Source organism: Macadamia integrifolia, chromosome 8, assembly GCF_013358625.1.
Source record: "Macadamia integrifolia cultivar HAES 741 chromosome 8, SCU_Mint_v3, whole genome shotgun sequence".
NCBI lineage: Eukaryota > Viridiplantae > Streptophyta > Magnoliopsida > Proteales > Proteaceae > Macadamia > Macadamia integrifolia.
In genome coordinates, this window is record NC_056564.1 from 14,052,095 (window position 1) to 14,057,138 (window position 5,044).

Here is a 5,044-nt window from a genome sequence, read left to right on the forward strand (position 1 = left end):
TAGTTAGTTAGTTATACTCCATGTTGGAGTCATAAAGTCAAGTCCTAGTCCTAGTCCTAGTCCTGTTTTGAATTCCTAGTTGTAGTAGAAGTGTCTAGTCCTATTGGGAAACTAGCTCCTAGTTGTAGTAGGAGTGTCTAGTCCTATTGGGAAACTAGCTCCTAGTATTAGTATGATTGTAAACTTCCTCTCTATAAATAGAGAGGCATATGTATCATTATTGGACAGATTTGAATGAAAGAAAGTTTGCAATTATGAAAGAAAGTTTGCAACTAAATGCTTAGAGCAGCTGAGATAGCTATGGGTGAGAAGCCCAGGCTGAGATAGCCACTTCTTTTATTCTCTTTCACCCTTCTCAACCCCCAATCTATTTTATTCTTCTTTTTTTATTTTATTTGCTGTAACATTCAAGAGATATAATTCAGATTCTGATAAAAGTCTGCAGAAATCAGAATCGATCAGCAATCCTAGTGGGAATAGGAGAGAGATCGATCTCTCTTTCTCTCTTCTGTACTCTGTTCAGCCAAGTCTTCAATCAGGGTATTCCAGGCCTCATAAGGATCCCACGATCCTTACATAGTCACTGTTGGAAGCATTTAGCTGCTGTTATTGAAGATTCTTTTCAGTTTTCTCTCTCCTAGGTCAGAAAATCAAGAAATCTTGTAACTTCACAACCAGCCGTCAGAATCCTCTCAACTTTGGGGGTTTTTGTACCCTCCCTAGGGACTATCTATGCCCAAGAGTGCAACTCAATCGGACTCCTACAGCCCTAGCCGCACCTCTCTCTCTCTCCAGCTCTATAACAGGTCTTTCTCTCTCCTATCGGGTTAGGTTTTGGGCTGGTTTTGCTCCTATATGGGTATTGTATCCTTGGGGATTTATTTGATGGTATTATTTCTTTGTTTCTTACTCCTATTTGTATTGTTTGGGGTTATAACTTGCTGGGGTAGTTTCTTGTAATCTACTCCTGCATTATTGCCCCTATCACTATACCTACTGTGTGAATCGAACCCACAACCAGATCTGATTTCTGAACCATTGTCCAGATCTGTTTCAGCCATCTATTCTCAACATATTTCCTGATTACTTGGTCTGTTATTGGGTGTTTCTAAGAGTTCTAGGATCTAGGAACTCAGTCCTAAAGTTTCATTGGATTTGGGAGGTTGAGAGGAGAGTTTGATCAATTTTTCTCAACCCAGCTCTTCCACAACTGGTTGCTGTTCATGTTGTAAGATTGAAGATGACATATTCTTCTATTTACACAAAAGGACAACTCATTGTAAAATTGTTCAAAAACTCCATGTTTCTGAATTTATTTTAGGGAATAGGCTGGGTATGCTAGCTGTATACCCAAATCTGTCTATCTCTCCCCGTCTCCCTTTGGAAAAGTCCCCTATGCCCCTCATATCCCAACCCTTCCATTGGTTGAGCTGTTAGCTTCAGGAAAGCCGGCGGCATACCTTACCTCCTCCCTTTATTTTGTTTCACCCCTTACCCTGATTTTGATTCCAGGAAACTCCATCTTTTCGATTTCAATTTATAGTTTATTCCTTTCACTTGTTATCTCACTCTTAAGGATCTAAATTGTTCCATTATTTACAAAATTGCCACTCATTCGTGTACTTGTGAATTTCATTACTTTAGTGGATCCATCATAGTGATCCAAAAGCAGGGTTTTGTGAACTGGGGTTGCATTCAGGATTTGAGGTTACCGTTGAAGCATCAAAACCTGATCACCATTCACCCCTAAAGTCGAGCACAGAAGCAGCAAGGTTTTTTCCTCCAAATGATCTTATGGTTTTATCATTGTTCATTTGAAAGAAGGTAAGAAGTGGACATATAGATGGTGGATAGAGGCTGGATATGGGATGGTGGTTGATAGATTACTTAATCTGATGGTGAAAATTGATGCAGATTGATGGATGATGTACTAAAATGTCAGGGGTTGGAACATGCCCAAGTCCCGTTGCATTTTTCAGGTAGTATAGCCTGCTTGTTCTTTGGAAATACTGAATATGGTAATTTTACTTTGCTGCCGGTCAATACTGCAGTGCAATGTTCTGATGAAATGAGGAGCTTATCTAGACACCTGAGGATGGGAGGACCTGTTAAGTAATGTCTAACTGGGTCCCTTATGGTAGGTCTATTTTTTAATTTCTGTTGAAGGGAGTTCCTGAATGCCTTCATTGCAAAGGAGGTTTCACATTATTAACCTAAGATGCTTGAACAACAATGAACTTGGTGTCTTTTTTGTATTGTTATACTGAGAGCAAGGAAGTAATGGAATATATTAGAGGGAAGAGGATCAGGAACTGATTGTTGATGAAACTCAAAATTTTAGTAGTTGTAGTTTTTGGGGTCAAATTTAAAAAATAAATGATTTTTATTTGGTAAGATAACTTGTGCGTGTTCTAATCAAACCTATTTTTGTTGGTTAGACAACTCTGTTGGTGCATTTTTGTATTTTTATTCTTTGGATAACAAATATACCAGAGGAAAGAGCGTCAGGAACTGATTGTACACGAAAGTGTAATAGACTAATATTAGTTGTTTTGGGGATCAAATGCTTAGGGAAGAAAAATGGTCTTTTCTTTCCTAGGTAAGATAACTTTCATATGTTGAAATCAAACCTATTTCTGTTGGTAAAACTCCTTGTGGACACCTGGTGGAATTTTTATTGTTTTGAAGACCAACACAATGGTCTAGTTGCCCTATTGCAACATGTTGGTCACAGGTTTGAAACTTGGAAATAGCCTCTCCTGCGAAGCAGGGGTAAGGCTGTGTACATTGGTCCCTCCCAGACCCTACAGTAGCAGGACCCTCGTGCACTGGGTTGCTCTTTTTTTTTTTCCCCAAAGACCACAATTTTGTTTAGAAAAGAATGTACCATTGGGAAGAGGATTAGGGACTGATTGCGTATGAAACTGTAATAGCTTAGGAATGATAGTTGATCCTTTCTCTTTGGAAAGATAACTGTTGTGTGTTTGAATCAAAGTTAACGGTGTGTCGGACTTTCTATAAGCTATTCTACATGTTCTCATGTTTGATTCTGCCAAGAGTGACTTGATGGTTTCTGTGTGATTTTATTAGTCACACACTTGCCTTTCTGTTGGATTATGCTACTAGATGGATTTGGGTACTTTCACAGTTTCACCTAATGTCTAAGGTGAGATGCTTATACAGAGATCAAGATTTAAGTGCTACTTACAGAATAGTTTGCCAAAGACAGTGATGCCAGGATTTTCTAGATCTCTTAATCACTATAGCCTATTGTGTTCCTTGGATGGAGGTTTGATCTTTGCAGAATGATTTCAAAGTGAGATGGTTGGGGAAGCTAATAATTAAGAATACCATCTCTCTGTGTTGTCCATGGAGTCTAGTTCTTCATTGTAGTAATTACTTTTGTCAAACTTTTGGTTTGAATTCCCAACAACCATTTCTTGTTGGGGAAATTATTTTATACAGCTCTAGGCATGGTGGTATCATGTTTTGAACTGTTAGATTTGTATTCAGATCAATTCCATCCACACCCCGATTGCTATCTATGAAATGCAATGGTCGATAAACCTTCCTACGTTCTTACTAAATAAGTTCCCTTCTATCATAAGGTTCTTATTCCTTCAATGTTTCACTCACCAATTTGGCAAGATTGTGCTTCTCTTAGACCATGTAGCTGATCCCTTTTAGTGGGACAAAGCTGAGTTGAGTTGAATTGAATTGATTAGCTAAATGTGCTCTCTTGGACTATGCTTAGAGGCTCATTACATTGTATGTGCTTGAGCCCAGGATTAGCATCGGTCTTAAATGGTGCTGAAGAGTTAAACGAGAACAGTATTCAAGATAAGGTTATAAGACTTGATGGGTGAATACAAAGGGAGTAATCAAGTGCTTCCTAGTACAATTACTGTACTCATTCTCTTGTTCTCTTCATCAGTGTTTTGTGGAGAGAGCTAGCTGTTGGCAATGTTTTATCACTGTATTGAATCTACTTGCAACTTTAGGATTCTTTTTTTTTTTCGGTAGAGAGATGTTGGGAGTTACAGTCCCTCATCGGTTTGTTCATGTCCTTGGTGCCTTCATATGATTCATGAGTTATTTCTATTGTCATAAGGTTTTGGATTGAACCCTCTATATGGTAGGTCCTAGATCCTTCTGTTATCTTCTCTTTGTTGTTTGTCCATTGTAAAGCTAGATATGTAAAGCTAAAAGTGAATAGGATGTTGAGAGTTGTAGAGCTATAGTTCAATACTGTTTTGTTAGAAGTCTTTGGTCATTTCATATATACTTTGAGTTTTTCCATTTGCTACCTCAAGGTTATAGGTTGGGAGTGTTGAACCCTCCAATAACTCTCCCTTATTTATTTTTTTCTTTTTTTGACCATCCATTGGTCAAGTTTGGTTCCCTGGATAACTCTGTTATCGGATTGGAACTCCATGATAATGAAATGACTCCACTCAACAATACAGTGATAGGTATAATGCAAATGCGTGGCTGTCGGCCGTCATTTTTTGTTCTTCGATCCCTTGAACTTGTTCAGTTTAAAGTGTTTTGGATTTGGAAAAAAATCAAGTAAGGCATCATTGAATGCAATGATCTTGTTCAGATAATCACCCAACATCAGCCTATGTTATGATTCAAGATAGAGATGGGTCACTCAAAATCATTATTGAGGCTTTAGCTTATTATGTAAAAGCATATCTTAGTGGATTTCATTCTTGCATTGCGTGGGTCTATTACATCAATTGTATTTTGCAAAAGTAGAGCTATAATTCTTTTACTAATCAAGTCTCAACATCTCTCCATGCCATAGTTGACTATGGAGCTTTCGGCTGCTTAGTTTTAAACTCTTGTTTTAATGAAATGAAACATTGTTATTTCGTTCTTTGTTTCTATGCCTTACTAAGGAAAAAAGTTATCCCACATGGCTGTTTAGGGGAAAATTTTCCTTTAATTGGAAGGTATCGTGCAGCTTTCTTTCCTAGTTTTTAGTTTGAAAGAAAAAAAAATAAAAATAAAAAGCAGAAGAAAGTGGTGTAGCTGGTTG

The 5,044-nt window shown here is 37.8% G+C and overlaps 1 long non-coding RNA gene across 1 annotated transcript; it reads left to right on the forward strand.

Moving 5' to 3' along the window:
* Positions 1-864: 864 nt before the first annotated feature.
* Positions 865-2,351, forward strand: LOC122085598. Its single transcript, XR_006142168.1, has 3 exons — positions 865-1,824; positions 1,915-1,979; positions 2,052-2,351. It is a non-coding gene; the product is annotated as an uncharacterized LOC122085598 (long non-coding RNA).
* Positions 2,352-5,044: the final 2,693 nt, after the last annotated feature.